Source organism: Sceloporus occidentalis, unplaced genomic scaffold (assembly GCF_023333645.1).
Source record: "Sceloporus occidentalis isolate IW3139 unplaced genomic scaffold, rSceOcc1.0.p SCAF_2, whole genome shotgun sequence".
In the NCBI taxonomy this organism is placed as follows: domain Eukaryota; kingdom Metazoa; phylum Chordata; class Lepidosauria; order Squamata; family Phrynosomatidae; genus Sceloporus; species Sceloporus occidentalis.
Genome location: NW_028316982.1, coordinates 220190322 through 220213742, shown reverse-complemented (window position 1 = coordinate 220213742; position 23421 = coordinate 220190322).

Below are 23421 nucleotides of genomic sequence, written 5' to 3'. Positions count from 1 at the left end.
TGTGAGGGAAGGGAAGGGCAGGGAGGAAAGAAGGAAGAGGTGTGTGTGTGTGTGTGTGTGTGTGTGTGTGTGTGTGTGTGAGAGAGAGAGAGAGAGAGAGAGAGAGAGAGAGAGAATCATTGCAGTGACAGAAGAGGACTCAGGAAGGGCACTGGATCTCCAAGCACAAATCAACAGGAAAACGGTATTAAATGTTTGCACTGAAATCATACACAATAGCAGTGCTAAAGGAAATCTTTAACAGACTTTTCATGTGAGTAACAAGACTTGCTTTTACTATAGTCCCCCACAGTTCTACCACACAACAGCAATGATGTCATGAGGGAGGGAAGAATTGAACGTGAAGTTATCGTGTTATCATGCCGCTTTAATGACTGTGTGTGATGAGGGCCTTAGTGCTTCCAAGCTCTTAGATTTGCCGTGTTGCCCACCAGCCCAACTTTGATTTAAATATGAAGAACAGTTAAGAATAGAGTACAGAGGCTTAGAATTTGCTTGTGGACAGCTAGCTCCTGGACAGTAAATCACCCTTTCCCTGTCTTCTTGTATTTATATTTAACATTTTGGATGGATGCTGTTTTCGTCTTTGTGTGTGATGAGCTAGTATGTAATTTGATGCATTTTTGCATCGGCCCCGCTTTCTTCTTTTTTCGGGATGATGATGCATTCCTCCATGTTAAAAAGTCCTAAGAATGAAGTACCACTTCATTTATTCAGAGACTGGCATTTTTGTTGGAGGCAAGAAATAACTTCTGAAGGCGCACTTCCCTCCAGATTGGGGGTCTTTCCCCACTAATCAGTTAAGACTGGAAATGCAAGATGCACAGATGTACTGGTGCAAATTGGCCTATGTGCAGGACACACGCTCTGACTCGTTTATAATACTGGTATAATATCAGGATGATCTCATAATGTACAGACAAACTTTAGTTAACAACACCTCTGACAGATGCTCTTTCTTACAAAAGTCCAAAACAGGCATCCCGAAAAGTGCAGATTAGGGCCACCATGGAGCTGGTCACTCTGATGGCTAATGGTGCACACTAAGGAATTCCAAAAGACAATCAGCATGTGCTTTATATTATTATTATTATTATTATTATTATTATTATTATTATTTCCTGCCTCTCCCTGTGGATTGAGATGGGATTACAAGATAGGATAAAAATACAAAAAACAAAAATGTGGTAAAAACATATATTAACCCCTAACCCACCCACCATTAAAAATAATAAAATTCAATAGCAGTTAAAATAATAATATCAATAACATAGCCCAAAATAAGCAGGATGAAGTGGGTGGATTTGAAGGTAGATGGGGCTATCTTTCTTTGGGAGGTCAGTCTGGGAAGGCCCACCTTTGATTGCATAGATCATGAAAGGCTATGGAATATCCTTAAAGACATGGGAGTGCTAAGACATCTGATGGTCTTGATGAGACAAGAGGCTCAGGACAAGAGACTACTGTAAGAACAGAACACAGAGAAACTGATGGGAAAGGGGTCAGACAAGGCTGCATCTTATCACTTATTCAACTCATATGCAGAACATATTGTAAGAAAAGAAGGCTTGGAAACAGAAGAAGGAATAAAAATAGGAGGAAGGAATATCAACAATCTAAGACACATAGACAAAACCATAATATTAGCAGACCTGGAACAACTACTAAGGAAGATCAAGGGAGAAAGTGCAAAGGCAGGCTTACTGTTGATCATAAAGAAAACAAAAAATAATGACCACAGGGAATCTACACAAATTCAACCTAAACAATGAAGATTTTCAGACCAGCCAGTAAGTGCTAGCATAACGTTGCTAAAAGGTTTAGGAAGTGTGTGTGTGTGCGCGTGTGTGAAAGCCTGACATGCTTCCTAAATGTCAGGGAATCATCAGCTCCCCTCCAACGCCCCCAAATCATTTGGGGAACAGCAATTTCCTATGAATCAAAGTTTCCATTCATAGGAAATCGCTGCTCCCAAAATGATTCAGGGAGGTTGGAGGGGAGCCGACAATTCCCTCATTTAGGAAGTGTGTCAGGCTTTTGCACACATGCACTTCTGAAATGTTTTAGCAGCGTTTTAGCAGCACTTAAGCACAGGTTTGAAAATCTTCCTTGAGGAAATAGAAATAGTAAAAGAGTTCTCATATCTGTGATCAAACATTGATCAGAATGGGAACTGCAGTCAGGAAATCAGGGTGGCTATGAAAGAACTAGAAAATATTCTTAAATGCAAAGACATACAACTCAGCACAAAAGTTAGAATCATACAAGCCATTATAATCCCTATTACCATGTATGGATGTGAGAGCTGGACAGTTAAGAAAGAATATAGGAAGAAAATCAATTCATTTGATATGTGGTGCTGGAGAAGAATGCTGAGGATTCTGTGAACAGCCAGAAAGACAAACAAATGGGTCCTAGAGCAGATCAAGCCAGAAATTTCCCAGGAAGCCAAGATGACAAAACTAAGGCTATTGTATTTTGGACATATCATGAGAAAGCATGACTCATTGGGAAAAAAAATAATGCTAAGAAAGGTGCAGAAAAGCAGAAAGAGAGGAAGACAGCATGTTAGATGGATGGACTCTATTAAGGAGGTCACAAGTGTGAGTTTACAGGAACTGAGCAGAGCAGTGGAGGACAGGGGTTCTTGGAGATGTCTCAGCCACAGGGTTGCCATGGGTTGGCAGTTAACAACAACAACAACAACAACACTATCATACTGTGGCTGTGTGTATCTGCCTACAACAGACAAAGTAGTCAGGAACTGCCTCTTGAATCTCTTACTGAGCATGTATGAACAGAAAAATGGGGGCAGAGGGGGGAGCAGATAAGCCTGCTTCACCATGTATCCCTCGGCATGTTAAAAAAAAGAAAGAAAGAAAGGGGGCATATATCTATAAGTTTGGCCACCAAAATGGAAATCATAAGAAAACTGGAGGCTGGTCCAAAAGGTCATCCTTTGGACTTATTTTGGAAGAACTATTTGGAATGGCCAGGAATGCATCTACATTGCTAACTGTAGTATACTGATAAATATAGTCTTGGAAAGATCTTTCTTATTTTGCCACATTTAAAACCGATACTGCAATTTAAAACGTTCTAGACAAATTCATCACTGAGGTCTTTCCCCCTGTTGTTTCTTTGGTTTTTACATCTGTGTTGCTTGTTTATGATGCCATCTTCAGGTGAAAAGCTGTATTCCCATTGCTTTTATCACCACCCCAAATAAATGAATTGTGTTCATAGGGAAAGGATGCCTTACAGTGGCTTCTTTGCATACAGTGAGTTATTTGCAAATGTCTTACAGTGGCTTATTTGCAAACGCATCCTTTTCTGACTTTCTGAGAGACAACAGAAATAAGTTCTTTAATCTTTAAAGTTAATGTAAGATGACACCTTTAAAACTGATACTGCAATTTGAAATTCTAAGGTTGCTTCTTAAGAAAAAGTTATCCACTAAACTGGGGGGGGGGGGGGGGAGAGTTTCTATTGAACCAGAGGTTTTCTTGATATTTCCAATACTAAATAAGTGAAGACTCTACTGTACTTCTTTAATCAAGTGTATTTATGCTTTAAATGGCAATCACTGTGATCTTCTAGGGCACTGGTTGGGGCAAGAATGGGGAAATTTGAATGCTGGTCATTCTTGAAGGCCTGTTTTATAGCCATTACTTTTCTCACCCCCACACAAAAATTATAACTGTCTGTTTCACCTAGGGGGGGGGGGAAGATTTTTAAGGTTTTATGAGAGAGTAATATTCAATGAAACTTCCAGCCACATATTACCTACATAGTGTGGAAAATCTAAAGCTCTGGACTTATATTAAGGATTTCTATGTGCAAATGTGAATGCAGTGCCTTATTTCAAAGGTGTTGGAGAGGAGTTTTACAGATACTATGGACCACCAAAAAGACATTTAAGCAAGTCCTAGTACAGTGGGCCCTTGCTATCTGCTGAACTTTGGTTCCAGGCCCCCCCTTCCTATGGTTACCAAAATCTTTGAAAACTCAAGTCCCATTAAATACAATGGCATAGTTAAATAGTGTCCCGTATATAAAATGGCAAAATCAAGGTTTTCTTTCTGGAATTCATATCTTTAAAAATATTTTCAAGCCATGGATGGCTGAATCCATGGATAAAGAATCTGTGGAGGGCTAACTCTACAAATCAAGGCCCAATTCTCAGTAGAATCTAAAATGACTAACAAGAAGCTTTTGTACAGTGGACATAACATGAGAAAACATTACTCACTGGAAAAGACAACAGTACTGAGGAAAGCTGAAGGCAGTAGGAAAAGAGGAAGACCATATTACAGATTAATAGACTAAATAAAGAGGGAAAAGCCATAGCCCTGAGTCTGCAAAACCATAGTGAGGCTTTTAACAGGATCACTTGCAGGTTTCTCATTTATGGGGTCCCCACAGTTTGACTCTGACTTGATGACGCATAATAACAACAATGCTAGTAATGTAGAATCACTAATGTATGCAGAGTACTGAGGAAACTGAAATTTTAAGCTGTTCTAGCAGCTTGTTTCAATTAGACTACAAACTATGCCACCAAAGTATGAACTGCTTTATGTTTTATATTCATTTGCATTTTTATTCAAGTGTGATAGCTTTTCTGATTATGAGGCTGCTGTGGCAATGTAAGGATAAGCATTTTTTGTTTGTCCAGTGAAGCTGGCAGCAGCCTTGCAAAAGTTTTCATAGGGAGGCAGTGTGGTGTAGTCATTTGAGCCTTGGACTATGACTCTGGAGTACACAGTTCAAATCCTGTTCAGTCATGAAAATCCTACTTGGTGACCTTGGGCAAATCACACACTTTCAAGATGGCAATGACAAACCTGCTCTGAAGAAACATTCTAAGAAAACCCCTTGAAAGGTTAGCCTTAGGGTCACCGTGGATCAGAAATGACTTGAAGGCACATAAAAACAAAACAAAAAAAAAAAACAAATAGTGCCTACGCATTTCAAAGGAATGGTGAGAGAAGTAACATAGGTGGCAGTTAACCATGGCTTTGCATCCAAGTACAAAACACAATTTACACAGACCTGGATGTTATTTAAGGTGCACAAATAGTAAACAGTAATTCTCTTAAACTTCAGTCAAGATCCTGTGCAAGGAGAATTTGAAGCTATGTCTCTTGATATATTCCCCAAAACCCACCATAAATGCCAGGTAGTGAAATCCATATAGGGAATTCTGAGGCTTGAGGAATAAGGCTGTGAGTGAAGAAGCATCCACTCCTAAGGTAGTTGGGGGGGGGGGGTGTTAGTCTTAGTCACTGCACTGGTATAATGACCATAAACATGAATTCCAAAATTTACAGTATCATAAATCTGACATATAAGTATTGAAAGAGATAATAGTCTACATTGTTAAGAATACAGTCTTCATTCTGTTCCAGACTAGACATCTAAAATTTGCTGTAGAGACACTTTATCTGAAACATAGGAAGTCACATTATATTATATCAGGGTATATGGCCTAAATAGTATATCAGCATTTGGGTAAATCCCATTGATTTAATCTAGTTGGCACTTGCATCTGGGTTCAATCTGAGTATTCTGACTTGACTGGAATTAGCTTCCTACATTTAATAGAACATTTCTTCACTTGACTGTTATGGAAGATTTAGAACTCTTCCATGGCCCAATCCATGACACATCTCTGGTTGATACACTCCAACTTCTCCTGCTGCAGTCATGTAGAGAAGTTGCATGTAGAGAAACACCTATTTTCTCGTTGCACACATCTCTCTCCCATCTGCCCATCAGAAATATGGAGAATCTTGGTAACAGCATGACTAAAGCTGGAACGACTCAATTAGAATAGAGGAAAGTGTGGCTGTATAGAACTGGCAAAACCACTTCTGAGTATCCTTTCCCTAAGAAAACTCTATGAAGTTCATGAAGTCACCTTAAGCTTAGAGGTGACTTGAAGGCACATATAGACACATAGATGGTTGTTTTCTTGAAATTCCTATCTGCACAAACAAATGGCAAGGAAAGTTGACAGTAGGATACAGAGCTGAGAAAAGTTACCTTTCTACTACCTGAGTCTCCAACCAGCATGAACAAAGGACAAGGTGGCTGTGGAAATTGAAGGGCAGGGTGTAGATGACAAAAGTAATTTGTTGGCACTCTAGTTGTAGTTCAACAACATTCAACATGCTCCTTAACCTTGGGCTAACTAAATCTCCAGCTCTTCTGGTGCAAGCAGACACATGAATGGGCACAGACAAAGCATTATAGTGATTTATTTTATTAATGAGATTCTTTCTGTTGTATTAATGTTTGGGTTAGATTTGCAAAAAAGAGCGATAGCCAAAAAAAGTAATTTCAGATTCTTTGAAGTGTAATAGTTTGATGACACAGTTAATTTACAACCTGCACTGAAGCTATATTGGCTTTGTCAAGTAAAAATACAAAGCATGTAGAGAAATGTTTTCCATTCTGTTCAGAAGGAGAGTTCTCCTCCTTTAATACAGATGTATTACAAATTGTAATATCTAAACAAAAGTCTTTACTTTTGTTGAGATATTACCATTTTTAATACATCTGTAAGGACTTTAGCTTGCTTCTTAATTGGTCATCCTTTAAAATGTTTTTGTTTGCATACTTGTGTGTAGTCTTCAGTCTTCTATGACTGTATTAACATCCCAAGAATAGAATGAAGAGGGTGGCTGAATCTAGGAATGAGTTTTCTCCAAAGTCACTCTTGCAATTGTGTGCATTTCTGCATCCACTTTTCAGGGTCTTGATCTTGATTTTCTGATGTTGTCTGCAACACATCTTGAATATCTTGTGCTTGGCCCCTTTGAAACTCTTGATTAAGCCCCTTTGTTCCATCTATCCCAGTCTACCATTCCTGTCTTGCACGCTGCTCCCTGTATCTGGAAACAGGCCTCCAGCAATTGAATACCTATCCCTTCTCCCCCTCAAATCTCCTTTCTGGAGCCCAGGAATGAAGAGCATGTCAGAGCTTGGAAAAGTTGGCAGAGGTTTCATGAAAAAAATGAATAAGAGCATAAGATCTTGTTTTATCCAGGACAGGTCATTTGACCATGAGCACCATTTTCTTCAGAGCCATAGGCTCACCAATAACCTGAACCAATGTTTCATAGATTTATTCCCTACTGCCTCTGAGAAAGATTATAGAAAACTGCTTTATATCAGGTCAAACTATTTCCCACTATTTTGAAGTACTGCTTACTCTTGCTACTTGTCCATTTAACAGGGGAAACTAGGAATTAAATCAGGGATATTTTACAGACAAATTGTATGTTTAATTGTTGAACCATGGTCCCTCTCAAATAGTAAAAATAGTTTTTGTGAGGGCGAACTTGTCAGCACAACTGCTGGGGTCCAACAACCCTTGTCAGCAACTCAAACGAGTCCTGGGGTTAAATCAGACCCTTGGAGCAGAGCTGGCAAATTTCCAGAAGCCGAAGCGTGGCTCCCAGAGTCCAATTGGGATGACAGCAACTGGATGTCTTCCAGGAACTGCAGCAATGCAGTAACCTCCAGGGACACACAGCAAACCGATGCTGTAGCTTCTTCTGATAAACCACCAGAGAAACAAAAGTCCCCAAAGTGCTCTTTATTCACAGTGCTATAATACAATACTAGATCTCTCAAACTCCACAACATACCAATCCAACTCCTACTTCAAACTCACACCCACCCTTGCAACCCCTGGGTTTATATAGACTCCAGATCATGTGGTCTCCCAAACCCAGTGAGTCCAGGTGTGTAGCCATGCCATGTGTCTCCTCTGCAATCCAGACACATGTTTCATCATCCATGGCTACGTGCACTTGGACACTGAAGAGTCCTTGACACAATGAGCTTCAGCTGTGCTAGATCAGCCTTGCCACTCTGCTGAAGGCTCATGGCCAAACACACACACATCAAGCATTTTCCTGTGTGCTGTGTTTTAACCCTTCAAATCCTGATGTGATATTGTGAACAAAATGTGATATTGTTCTCAACTAAGGGGGACCGGGGTGGGGGGAGAACCAAAATACATTTTAAATACTCATTTTAGGATAACACACATTTGTTTATACATTCTAAATGTATGCATTTAAATAAAATCAGTTTAGAAATGTGTATTTCATGAGCACATATGTGCAAATATGATATGCATGCAGACTTGAACCAAGTATTTCTTCTTTCATTAAAGGGAATGGCCTTATGGAAGAATACATATACATTTGACATGGATCAGAAAAAGACTGATCTGTCCAGGTTCATTGGTACAATCTGCATGGTTTGTGTGATGGTAATATGCAATACATAATTTATCCACAAGGTGGCTTAATATGACATTGGAGTGGGAGACATGAGTAGCAAAACCAAACAAGTTACGGAGGATTTGTGCATGTTGTGAGTGCTGCTGTGAAAGGAATACAAATTATTTGATTTCCTAACAATAGTTTATATTCTCTTATAGGTTTCTTAGTACTGTCTGGGATTGGGGAGGGGAGGAAAGTCTTTTTTGCAAGAGCAATCTGTCCTAAAATATATAGTACATGTATACTTATTCCAAAGGTGTAAAAAGCTTCCTCTAAAACTAACTGCCTTTTTTCAAAAGATTACATTATTTAAACACGTGAGGAAGTAGACCAAAACTACAAAAACCTATCTTATAACTACTTTCACTCAGTTATTCTTAAAAGTGCTACAAGGCCTCTTTAACATTATTTAAAGATATTTATATTCTATTTTGTCTCAATTGTTGCCAATTATTTTTTCCTCTTAAACTGAAAGGTAGTCTTGTTTTCAAAAGACTGACAATGTTGTATTATCCTGAACTGTGTCCTAACAAGAGTAATTCAAACATTTCAGAATGTTGAATGTGAATAGGGTTGCCGTAAGCCAGGACCTCCAAACCGGGACAAATGTAGGACAAATGTAGGACAACATTTTCAAATGTAGGATATGTTTTTATAAAAAGGGAGGACACGTGAAAAAATTTGATGATTTTTAAAAAATGTTAATCTAAATGCATGTTTCTAAGGCATGATCAAAATGGAGGACATTTTGGCATTATTCCTAGACAAAGAAATAAAAATCAAGACAGTGGTGTATATATTTAATAATAAAAATAATGAAAAAATAAATAAAAATCGAGACAGGGGTGTACATATTTAATAATAAAAATAATGAAAAAATAAATTAAAATCAAGACAGGGGTGTATATATTTAATAATAAAAATAATGGAAAAAAGCAATAATAAAAATTAATAAAATAAAAACAAGAAATAATAAAAATTAATAAAATAAAAACAAGAAATAATAAAAATTAATAAAATAAAATAAGTATTTTATATTTTTATAAAATAATTTAAAAACCCCAAAAAACCAAGGCAGACCTAATGGCCACTGACTCAGCTTTCCTCCTCCTCCTCCTCCTCCTCCTCCTCTTCCTCCTCCTCCTCTGCCCCAATTCTGCCCTTCAAGGCACCCTTCCTCCAGCTCCTTCCTCCTCCTCCTCCTCCTCCTCCTTCTCCCCTCTCCTTCTGCTCCCTCCCTAGGTCTTTCAGTGCAACTTTTAGTTAAAGTTGACCACAGAGTTGCACTGGAGGACCTAGAGATTCCAAGAGAGAACACATTCAACAAATCCGTAAATAATGAACTCTGCAGATGTCAAAGCTGCAAATATGGAGAGGTGAGTGTGTGTGTGTTTGTGTGTGTGTGTATTCTGCAAGGTTTCATGGTCTTGGGGCAAGAGCAAAATCAGAACAGAAGAACCAAACAGGCATGTAAACACACACACACACACACACACACAATACCTTCAAAGGAGGTATAGAAGTAATTATTAGTGGGAAGGGAAATCTTTCAAGGCTCTAAAACAGATGACAGATAGATAGATAGATAGATAGATAGATAGATAGATAGATAGATAGATAGATGATAGATAGAGGAAGAGACGTGGGGGAAAGGATCAGGTGAGGCGTCCCTTTGATCCCCTTTGGATGCAATCACACTGGAGAAATAACCTGGTTTGGCCCTGCTTTAACTCTTTTTCTGGCTCAGGGCTATGGCATTCTGGGAGTTGGAGTATGGGAGTTGGAGTACAAAAAACTCCAACTCCCAGAATTCCATAGCCTTTAGCCAGAAAAAGAGTTAAAGAAGGGCCAAACCGGGTTATTTCCCCAGGTTTGAAGTGAGCAGCAGCCCTTAGTGCTCCTGTGTGGGGTGCTGCTTTCTGGGAGTCAAGAAGGAAAGAAAAAGGGGGGAAATGGAGGGAAGGAGGGGAGAGATGCGGGGATTGGAGTATTTAAAACAAGAACAGCAACAGCAACAACAGCCCAACAGGGAGGGGGGGAGGAGGATGTGTGTGTGTGTGTGTCTGCTGAGGCCCGGGCAGCGTGCCCCGAGGAGCCCGTCCCCTTTGGCCAGCTGGCCATTGGCCGGCTGGCCAAAGCAGGGGACGAGCTCCTGCTTTAGAGCCCCCTGCGCGCGGGGGCAGGAAAGCCTTGGCCCTGGCGCGGGAGGCGCGGCAGTGGCAGCGCTGCTGCCACCGAGGAGGAAGAGGAAGGCGGAGCTGGAGGAGGAGGTGGGTTGGCGCTGCTCACCACTCCAGGAAGAGCAGGAGGAAGTGGGTTGGCGCTGTGGCCAGCCGCATTAGCGGCAGCGGCAATGGCCGCAGGAGCGAGACCCGAACCGGGACCAATGCATGGCTGGGAGCCAAACCGTTCCAGGACCGGGAGGGACCCCCAAAAGCTGGTTTTTCCCGGTGGCCACCGGGATATGGCATCCCTAAATGTGAAAAGTCATTCAGATCCTTTCTGGGAGCTTTTCCCTTTTTGTTTTAAGTTTTCTGTAATGACTTTTTATTGCAGTTCCATCTTCCCTGACATAAACCAAACACTCTCTAGGAATATGTTAAGAGGACTAGGTTTAACATGCTGTAAGTGAGACAAAAGATACTTATAATGGTTTCCCCAGGGAACCTATTTTAATCCCTGTGCTGTGAAGCAGAGGTGTTTACTTCATGTGCATTAATTTTATTAGGCAATAATGAGGGTTAGCTATAGTGATTTGGAACTCTGTTGGCCTTCTGCCAGTAGGAAGCCTCTTCCCCTTCTGGATCTGCTAGGAAACAACCATTGTGCAAGAAATGTGAACTAAGGGGCTCTGCAGACCACCCCCAAGGGGCTGCCTGCAGCCGCCTTCAAGTACAGGACTGGGGCCATGGAAAGTGTGCAATAGCCATGGCGCTATAGCTTGAAGGCGCTCCTTTGGCACTGTGTCATGTGGATGCAGCACCAGAGAGTTGCTGTTGCACCACACACCATGTAGAGTGGCACGTGGCATCATGGCACACTGGGGGCAGAGTTGGGGTGTGCGTCATGTGGATGCCACACCCCAACTCTGCCCCTAGGCCAGCCTTAATGGCCAGTCTGCACAGGGCCTAACATTCAGACTTATTTACCCCCATCCATTCATGCCTTTGCTCCCTATTATGCACAAGTTTTCCCCCCATTTTTATATGTGAACACCCTCAAGGTTTCAGTGGTTGAATCTCAGTTTAGTCCTACTTAGGCAGATCCACTAAATCCAGTTTACAGAGAAATCTAATGGATGAATTTGATGCATCAATCTGTGGATCTATCCCATAAAGTCTTTTTACGTAACACCTATTTCCAAAACAACTATTCAAAGACTTGCAAAACATGTGCATATGCACACATGGTATGTCCCACTAGTCTGAAAAGTGTTGTGGCTGGATGAGTGTTTCAGTATTTGAGATTATTTCATTCGGGATGGCACTAGGAAATAGGGTGATCCTCTATCACATTCTTTCTCAACCTGGTATCTTCCAGATCTATTTGATTGCATCTCCCATCATCCCAGCCAGCATGTCCAAATGGATGGACATGCTGTATTCTAACACAACTGAATTCCAGAAAAATAATACTAAAAACTAAAAACAAATGAATAACCAAATGTTATGATGTTCTAAATATCACCCTGTTAATGTATAGCAGGACAATGACTACATTTTACCACAGCAGAGGCTGTAATTCATATGTCAACTATGGAAGGATCCTCAGTGTGAATGTAATGAAGAAAATGAATCTACAGTGTACAGATAAATTTCCTTGGCTTATTCTGAGAATTTATATATTGCTTTCAAATATATTCCCAGAGTAGATGTGAATCAATTCATAAGTAAACATTAAGTGAATAACTGTGTGTTAACATACAGTGGATAAAAATATGGAGCATCAACAAAACATGATTTTGCTGCATATATTTACCATATGATCCCATTTTTTTTTTGGAAAGGGCAGCATTTACATAAATATATGATGATGATGATGATGATGATGATGATGATCAAAGGTGTTTATAGAAATGTGATTTCTTCTCCTTTTCATTGGAAAACATCAACAAATCTGTTACAGAAAATTAGATGGCTTTCCTTGACCTTTCTTTCCTGACTGACAATGAAAAATGCTTCTGGAAAAAGCCAAATATCCTCCCCATATATTGTTTGGGTATAACTCCCAGAAACTCTAGACTATATGAGCCAATGTATAGAGCCTCTGGAAGCTATGGTCCAACAACATCTGCAAAACCCAGTTTGTGAACCATAGCTCTGTGGAGATGAGTCTATTTTTAAAACTCTGGGTACAAGTTGTTTGATGAAACATAACAACAGCTGTGAAAATAGCAATGTGTGCATGTGCCAGGCTATCCATAATCCATTTTGCATATTTCCATTTGTTCTGCAGTGTACAATTCATTTTTATGTCTAACTGTGAAGTGGAAAAGAACCAAAATGTCATAAAATATATCGAGCTCACAATGAATGCTGTCAACCACTCCTGTAAACCACAGGCAGATCGCATCATGGCACTTTTTATTGCACTTTTATTGGTCAACAACTAGAAGAAAAATAATTGAAAGATAAATTAGATTTTCTTTGGGCTTTAATTTTCTCATTTAATTTCATGAAGGGTTATTATTCAAGATTCTACACAGAGAGTGTCTGTGAAAGACTGAGACTGAGGGGTGTGTGTATATAGTTACATTTCATTAAGGCCCAGAATAAAATGTAACTGGGTTACTAGATCCCTAAGAAGAAGGGATGTGGAGTGGGGAGTTATGACAAGTGACTTCGTGATGGTTCGCTGGTACTGGGATAAAGAATTTGATATTTTTAAAATCAAAAGCTAAGGAGAGTGTTTCAAGCTTCTTTCAGAGAACAGAAACTAAAAGTGCTTGCTTGAATAATTGATTCTAAAATATGTAAAGAACATAAACCATCTACCAACATCATCTAACAAATTATTTTTCAAGTTATCAAGGTCCTTTCCCCCACTCCCTTATCATAGTTAAAATAATTGACAAAAAAGGCCACTTAATGAATTTCACTTGAGAATGATTATTTAAAGCTAAGCCTCAAATATTTTTTAAAAAAATCTCTGACAGGTGGAGGTACTAAGTAATATCAATCAGTTCTCTGTTCAAATATGAAATATTCATTTTATAAATTTATTTATGCTCTCTATATAAAGTTTGTTTGCTGCTCAAAACACACAAATTGATCGGAGCCATAAACCTGGAACGAGGGTGCATGGTGCTGTATGCACAAAGAGCATGTTATTTTTGATTGGTTTTGGAAGAAAGAAATAATGGTGACATTTAGCAGATATCAAGAAGAGACTGTTGAATGCTGGATTAAGAACAAGATTAAGGGCTGGCTTTGGCAATCTCTCCATACAGGTACTGTTTTTGTCATCCACAGACAAGAGGAATTACTGACAGGCTATGTGTTTCCTATAACACATTTCGGAGTAAGGTATCTGTAGGGTCCTTCCACCAAAGGCTCACTGGTCTTAGCTATCTTATAAAACATTCACTAGCAGCTTACTGGAATATCACAGTAGGGATTTAATTCACGAAGTAGAATTGTTATCCTCTATTTGATAGACCGTCTTAGGCTTTTATAACACAACAATAATGGTTCTTGTTAACCATATGGGGATAGTCATATCCAGAGGAGTAACATTCAATATAATGTGTTTCTTCTCAGGTCATTTGAGAATCCATGATATTTTCAGCTGCTGATGAATTGGTCACAATAAAGAAGTGTGTATTGTACTTTGTTTCCCTGGAGGGTTTTTTAATGGTTTGGATTGTGGTAACAGATACCTGAGTTTGCAGAAAATCAAATTATTTTCCAGATTCATTATTCCCACTTCAATTGAACTAATTATCTATTAAATTAAATATTTGCCAAAATCTGAAATGGGTTGGTGGCCTGTCCGTGATCAACACACTTTCCCTTCCATGCCCATATCAACACCCAGTTTAGTGTACAGGGTTCATTTCTTCCACCTTGCAATTTGTAACAAAAATTAGTGCAAGATGAGTATACATACAGTAGCTTAGTATATACAAGGCAACTCCCTTACCCAAAGGGGATGCCCAGGAAAGGTGACAATCATGCTACAATGACATGAAAAGTTTCCTTTCCATCCCTATAAGGCAACTAGCAAATGCCTGGGGAAATCCTAATGCCACAGAAGGTGGTAAGTGGTGGCAATTGGCACAAAAGAAGCCAGACTATATAATATGGAGCTGTTTAAGATTCCCTAGAACTCTAGAAGGACAAGGCTCACTTGGGAGCATTCCCCAATTTTATAAGAACAGCACATCATTTGATGGTGCCTCCATCCCACAAGTCTCACAATGCAGCCACTGCATGATCATCCAGACCCCCAGTAATCTCTCCAAGAAAGCTGCTAGGTATGAGGCAGGCACCAGCTAGACACTTGCAACAATGGGCATCCCTTGGTTCCGAACATTGTGTCTGCAGAAAGGGTCTCCATGTTCCCTTCTGTTATTTTCATCTGAACCAGATTACACACAATTCTAGAGTGTCTTGACCCTCAAAAGTAGCTTTTGAGACAGTCACAAGATTTTCAGTGAAAGAAATGGGATAAATACTGTTGCAAATGGATATACAGTTTGGCAAAATAGTGCAATGTTGTCATAATACGACCCTTATGAATGTCACATGAGTCGAATACCTAATTTCTAGAAGAGGTATGAATATCTGTGATTTAATGTATGTTACTCTCATCTCTTCAAACAGATGTTTCAGAAGCACAAGGTTTAGTGAAAACTATGTAATAATTTGGATTGTATGACATTATACAGTCAATTGTTTCTTTTTGAAAACAGAAATGCCTTCAAAGCTCATAGTGTTGATAGCTTCCCACTCCTGCAACAGTGTCACAGCAGGGAATTCTAGATCTCATTAGGAAGATAAATTGAAGGCAATACACATTCCACTTTGGTTGCTTGCTGAAAATAAACTCTATTCAGTAATAGTCACAATGATAGATTTTTGAAGAATTATAACAAGTGCTTGATGCCAGCTTGTTTTTCTCCCTTTTCAGCTTGTTTGTTTGCCTTCTTAGCTCCCTGCTTAGTCTATCAACCCATATCTAACAACCTCTAAAAATATTTATTATAATATGCAAAATGGAGAGGAAGAAATCAAGTCATCTGATTCTGGGAGCTCAAGCTAATCCACCCTTCACTCCATTCGTTCTGTTCAAATGTGTCATTTTTTTTTTTATCTTGAGACAGAAAATCAAGCAATGCCCCTGACTTTGGACAGACAGAGGCCTAACTATTTATGAAATTACCACTTCATTCTGAATCTACAGAATGTCATATCCTCCAAATGTCCTAGTTTGGCAGGAACAGTCCTCAATAATCTTTTCATCCCACTTTTCAACTCCCTTTAAAATGTCCCAGCTTCTCTCTCCTCCTTGCACTTTTACTTTAGTCCTCAACTTATTTCACTTGCTGATACTTCAAAGTCCTGACCTCCCATGGCAGGGAGTACCACAGTCTGGGAGCAGCTATGGAGAAGGCTGTCTCCCAAGTCCTCACCAAATGCACCTGCGAAGGAGGTGGGACTGAGAGAAAGCCCTCTCCTGCCAGTCTCAGTGCCTAGGCTGGCTTGTATAGGGAGATATGGTCCTTTGCATAGTCTGGCCCCAAGCTGTTTAAGGCCTTAAAGGTCAAAACCATCTCCTTGAATTCTCCTCAGAAATGGACTGGTAGCCAGTACAACTGTTTCAACAGGGAAGTGACATGATCCTTTTAGCCAGCCTGAGTCAACAGCCTGGCTGCAGAGTTTTGTACCCGCTGCAATTTCTGAACTGTTTCCAAGAGCAGCCCCATTTACAGCATGTTACAATAGTCCAAATGAGATGTAATCAAGGCATGTGTCACCATAGCCAGATCTGACTTCTCTGGTGCACTAATTTTAACTGTGCAAACACTCCTTGCCACAGCCGAAACCTGGACATCCAGGCTCAGATCTGAATGCAGGAACACACCAATAGGCACAGGCAAAAGCAGACTGTTGCAGCCTCTCCTAACTTGTATGGTTTTCCACATCAATATCTTTTGCCATCTTGATCATTCTCTGATGTTGTTGGGCTATTCCCAGTTTTCCTCTGTGAAATATGGGAGGATATGGAATGATACATTGTTGGTATCATGAAAGCAAATTGTTATTTTGTTTGTTATTATTAAATGTTTACTGCTAGAGGTGAGGAGGAGTATTGGAGGAGAGAAGTGTTGCCTCCCTGCCTTTGAGTATTATACACTCTGTGTGTGTGTGTGTGTGTGTGTGTGTGTATGTCATTTTATATTTCACTCCAAACAGAAAACTGATTTGGAGTAATGTGAATACAGTAGGTCCTTGGCATCTGCACCTTGGCCCCTCCATGGATACCAAAATTGGTGGATTATAAGTACCATTATATACACGACATAATAAAATGGTGTCCCTAATATTAAATGGAAAAAATCAAGGCTTGCTTTTTGGATTTTTTAAAAATGCAAGCCATAGATGGTTGAATCCATGGATGCAGAATCCATGGATATGTAGGGCCAGTTGTAGGTGCCTCTATTTGTGTAGAAAAGGTGATTTCCAAAAGACACCACTCTTCTTACCCCTGCAAAACAAGCAGAACCTCATCAAATGCGTCTTTTTGAACTGGTGAAATTCTCTTTAAGATGAATTCTGTTCTTTGTCAGTGCTCTTCTTAAGGATATGAAGGAAAGCATGGATAAATGATTTAAATTGGATCCCATGTTGCACTGGGATGAAAGGTCATTTCTGACTTTGATAATTTGTTGACTATCTTTGTTAGGTCTATTTCCCTCTCTGGAAAAAAAAAAAGGGGGGGGGAGGATTGTGCTTATATAGAACATCAAGGGACCTCTCAGATAAAGAATTCATATATAAGGAGAGCAATCATCATTTTCCTCGCCGTCGTCATCATCATCATCACCATCAATAGTATTCTAATTGAAACATCACTTGAAAAGCTGTAAAATAATTCCCATAGTTGTGTGGCTGTCTTTCTTTTCTCTTTAGCAATGGGTTGTTTTATTCCTAGAGGATGAAAAGGGGAAATATTACTGGATTAAAAGCATAACTTCCTACTTTAAGGCATTTCAGTGACCTTCAGACTAAGCTGGTTTGAGGTTTGAATATGCTGATGAAATCACTTTGCTTGCGAGATGTTTTGTTTTGTAATGAAACTCTAAACGACCAGCCATACTGAACAGATGATGTTTTCTTCCATGTACCCTAATATTCATTAATGCAATCTGTAACCAAAGTTCAAGTATGAATATATATGAACAATAGGATTTACAGGAAGCCCCTTTGATAATCTCCATTAGGTCTTTTAATTTTTATTCTTTTTCCAAAACTATCATGACCTTTACTGTTTCTGGAAAGAGAAAACATTATTTGACCATTGACTTATAAATACTGAGACAATTTGGTTCTCTTCTGATCATTGGCCATTTTAATCTTCATGCTCTCTCCTGCTTCCTCTCACTTTGGGAGAGTGTATGTATGCCACTTTTTTTGAAATGTTGGCTAGTATCCAGTAGTGTCCCATGCTACTGCTAATTACTTTGTGCTTAGTTTTGGACTAGGCACAAGAGGGGGGGATCTAATGCTATAGCCACTTGTGCAACCAGTTGTACAACCAACTGGACAAGCAGTAGCCCACCTAGAGACCACAACAACAAATGTGCTACCACTTTTGTTACTGGGGAAACATCAGAACTCTGCTAGTATATTGTTTACTTTTGCTAACACTACATTGGGTTTAGTCCATTATTCACACCCAATTATATAACAAGAGTTTCTGCTATGTAGACAAGTTTTAAATGGAATTAATTGCAAATAAACATATTTATTTATTTATTTATTTATTTATTTATTTATTTATTTATTTATTTTCTTATATCCAGCCTTTCTCCCAATACAGGAACTCAAGGCAGCGAACAAAAGTATAAAACAATACAATTTTAAAATAGTACAAACAATGAAACAATTTTAAGAATTAAAACAAATATAAATTAAAATATAACATGTTAAAATACAAACCATTAAAATTTGTATAGTGCAGCATTAAAAACTCAGTCTTTCTCAGCTTAAAAGGCCTGATTGCACAGGAACATCTTTTTGTAAACAGTTTTACAAGTATGTTATATATCTATTTTAATAAGGATATATTATTAAATTATTAAATTAAATTAAATACATTATTTGCATAAGGATACATTTATAATATTATTTGTTGATTAAACCATATTTCTCTGTTGTTGTTATTGTTATTGTATATCTTCAAGTCATTTCTGACTTATGGTGACTCTAAGGCAAATCTATCACAAGATTTTCTTGGCAAGTTTCTTCAAGGGGGGGAGTTGCCATTGTCATCCTCTGAGGCTGAGAGAGTGTGATTTCCAGTGGGTTTCCTTGGCTGAGATGGGAAATATTTCTCTACTGTTTCTCATTTACTCAAATCCTAAAATAAATTACAAAAATTAAAAACAATCCAAAAATACAGTTATGTTTTATTATAGCTATCGTATACACTCAGTTATAAGTTGACCTCATATATAAGTGAAGGGCAGGTTCGGACACCAAAATTATGTATTTTGATATGACCTGTGGATAAAACTACGAAGCAAAGGAAAATAATGCCAAAGAACTTACAAAATTCCAGGAGGAATAACTGTTTGTGCTCACACTAAAGGCTGGATGGATGAGAGCGCAGAAGGGGGTCAGTGCTTCCAAGGACAGATAACACTTTTCATTTTCACCCATGGATACGTTGACTCAGATTTCTTGTGTCAATTTTTTGACTAAAATTTCTAGACTTATACATGAGTATATACAGTAGTTCAACACAGACAACTGGATAGAGAAAGCCAAAGTTTAGAAAGCGAGTTTTCAAAAACCATCTGAAAGATACTGGCATTGGAGCTTGAGGCAGACAGAGGAGAGATTATTCCAGAATGGGAAGTCTGCATGCTCTGATTCTGCAACCTGTGGGATAGAGAACAGGCCTTCCTTAGGAATCCTAGTGGCCTAGGAGGAAGATAAGTCTTAATGTAGCCTTGTCTCATATTTGGGAAGTTGGATACTTATACAAATATTAGTTTGTTAAAAGAGCAGAATGGTACCCTATTCAGATTCTTTACTACACACAGTGTATGTGGGATGAGAAAAACACACAAATTTATAGTCTGTCTATTGCGTTTCACATTAAGAGCAGCTTCTGAATCAGTCCAAAGAAAATTTCGCATACAGTGGATTATGATAGTTTACTGAACTGTGTGCATATTGTTTCTTAGGATTTCCCAGTAACTTGCCCTCACTGTTGGCCTTTTTATAAGTTTACAAGTTTGTTGTGCCTGTATTTGTTTATTCTCCCAATTCTGCTAGTTTGAGACAAATCTGACAGCATGTTTACAAAATGGTTCTTTAAAAAAAACTGAAGTGTTCCAAAATGATGTTCTTGTACATTACTCTGAAGTCCTTGTGTATATAGTTGGGCATGAATATTTTATTTAAAATAAGTTTAAAAGGAGCAAAAAAAGAAAAAAAGAAAGAAAAAAAGAAAAAAGAAAACAGCCAAATAATGCATCCAACACAAGCAGTTTAGTCATGTATTTTGACCATTATGAACAACCACAAAATGTTCTGTATGATAGTGGTACTCAGTGTTCAGTGCTTATAATTTGGCTGAAAATTTACACTGGGTACCATGATCATACATAACATTTTGTGTTTTGTCATACTTTCAGCATTGTCAATTGCATAACCTCCCTATTTAGCGGAAACACCGCAGAAAAAAAGAGACACACACATTCCTTTGGAATAAATAGAAGTAAAGCTCTTGATGTCCTACTTAGATGACTTCAAACTGTCTGGCTTTCTCTGGACAGCAGACATAATAGCTGCAGCAAATAGTATAAATAGGCACACTTTTCTGGGAAATGTGTACCATCAGGTACATTTAGAATGGATATTTCTGAACAATGTGAAAAAAATTAGTTGATTTGTCATATTGTTTTCTATGTTACAGATAATAATATCTGAAAACATTGCATGTGAATACATACAGCGTCCAATCATATAGAATTCAGGGTAACTAATATTTCACCTATATATCATTGTTCATTCACTTGTGTTCTGAGAACCGTGGGAGCATCCTTCTCCTGATCACATGATATGCTGCCTGTGATATACATTCAGAGGTTGTTTTTCAGCAACCTGGTGTGAGGCAGGTGTCTTGGGAAAACAAATTATGTTAAATTTTTATCCTTCATCAGGTAAACCCTATCCCCCCCCCTCAGTTGGGCTTTAAGACTATTGTCAACTGTAATGCAATTATACCTGGTTTTAGTTCAAATGCAATGAACCAGAGCTTGGCAACAGGAGCTAATATACTTCTATATGTTTTTAGAAGCTATCTACACTGTAGTTAGTCCATGGGAAAGTGTCTTCCCCTAAAATCTCTTAATCCTTTCTCTTTATCAGTTTTCTATGGTGCAAACACATTTGGAATACTGTGTATAGTTCTGGTTCACACACCTCAAAAAAGGATATTGTAGAGCAAGAAAAGGTGCAGAAAGGGGCAACTGAAAATTATCAAGAAGATGTAGAAAATCCTTTATAAGAAAAATATTCAATGTTTGCAGCTGTTCAGCTCTGGAAAAAAGTAAATGAAGGGAAACATTATAGAAGTGTATAAAATTATGCATTGTTTGAGCAGGTAATTTTTGCTTTCGCTCTCCCTCTCTCATAATGCTAGAACTTCAGAAATTCATGGATGATCAGGCTTACAATGGCTACTGGTCAGAATGGCACAGGCTGAGTCTCCACTGTCTGGAATTCTGAAATCCAAAATATTCCAAAACCCAAAATTGTTCATGAGTGGCTGAGCTGGCAACACCTTTGATTTCTGATGGTTCAGTGTGCACAAACTTTGTTTCATGTGCAATATTATTTTATAAAATTATCTTCAGGCTATGTTTATAAGGTATATACAAAACATGAATACATTTCATGTTTAAACTTGGATCCTATTTTCAATATATCTTATTATATATATCCAAATATCTTCTGGTATGAAGCATTTTGGATAAGGGAGACTCAATCTGTATTACCTTCGAGATCAGAAGTGTTTTTTTTTCAATATTTGGTTTTCTCTACTTGTACTCATGCCATGCTTGTAGGCTTCCCCATAGACTGATTGTCTGCTGTATGAACAGAATGCTGAACAAGCCACCGGGGCTTTTCTGCTGTATTTATCACCTTTGCCAGCTAAGATGTGCTCATCTATGATACAGTCAGTTGAAGAAATCAATCTCCATAGATGTAAAATATTCATGTGATGCTTTACTTTATAGCAGAGGTGGTCAAAATGTAACCCTCAAGCCACTTGCAAACCCCAAAGCAGCAGTTCTCAATGTGTGGGTTGCCAACTCCAATGACGACAAGGTTGGCAGTTTGAGAACTATGTGCCACATGACAAAGTGAGCTCCTTTCACTAGTCCCAGGTTCTGCCAGCTAGCAGTTCAAAAGCATTTAAAGGTGGAAGTAGATAAATAGGAAAGTAACAGCAATCTGTGCAGCCATGCTGGCCAAATGACCACGGAGTCATCTTTGAAATGCTGGCTCTTCAGCCTAGTAACAGAGATGAGCACTGCTCCCTACAGTTGGGCACAACTTGACAACCATGACAAAGGGGAAATCTTTACCCTTTTATGTAACGTAAAAGGTACCTTAGTCACACACTGAAAGTGTTCTAGGTTAGATAAATTTCTCCCTAGCCTGTTCAAATGGGCACAGTTATAACTTAGTATGAATACAGTTGTCCCTCCATATTCGCTAGGGTTAGGGGAACAAGACCCCCGTGAATATGGAAAAACCGCAAATAACAAAAACACTGTTTTTACCTGAGAGGACATCTCTCTAGGAATCTCTAGGTCCTCCAGTGCAACTCTGTGGTCAATGTCCAACATACACTGACTATAGAATGGCACTGGAGTAGCTACAAATGGTCTTTCAGTGCAGATTTTAGTTAAAATTGACCACAGAGTTGCACTGGAGGACCTAAACAGTCCTAGAGAGAACATATTAATGAAATCTGTGAATAATCAAATCCACAAATATCAAAGCCGCAAATATGGAGGGATAACTGTATAATGTTTAGTCACATGGAGTATTTCAACAGATGTTGTATTCTTTTCTATGCCAGTGAATGCATAGACCTACAAAGAAGAAGACTCCATTCATACATAACATTTTCTAGTGCGGGAGTGGGGAGAGACTTTTCGGGAACTGTATGAGAATTATCTATACAGTATGACTACAATGACTGTAGTTATATGAATTAGTAATCTCTATTCAGATTTCACTACCAATAACTAGTATTAACAAGTTTGATTCATACAGTGATAATCAAAACATAGCAGGGAGAATATGTAATGGATTTGTTTCCAAATGTAGTTGCTATTGTTGCTTTTTGTTTGATAAAACCAGATATCAAGCACTATTATTTGATATTGTTCAAAATTAACAGATATTTAAGTGTCGTTTTGCATTCCAAATAGTAGAAAGGCATGTGATTACAGTTTATATAGCACCATGGTAAATAATTTCTCTCATTATTTTTTTAAAGATGAGTACCATGAGGTTGGACTGTAGGTTTTAGGGGAGTTAATGAGGACCCACAGTTCCCCAGCATTCCTTGTATTTGGATTCTCAGTTGAACTCAGCAGATCCAAACAGAAACAGAACGAACAAAGATTGTACCCAGTTTGATTCTATATATAAACTCAGAAAATGGGAAATCAATTATTGTTAGCTGAACTATAACAAATATTTCTTCCCAGCATCTGTTGCTAACTACAGGATACTTAAAACTGTTTTGGAGTGGTAACTTTTTCTTGAATATTTTATAGTTTTATTTGATAGCCTTTAGGGCTGAAGGGCGGGATATAAATACCATAAATAAATAAATAAATAAATAAATAGTAATTTCAGAA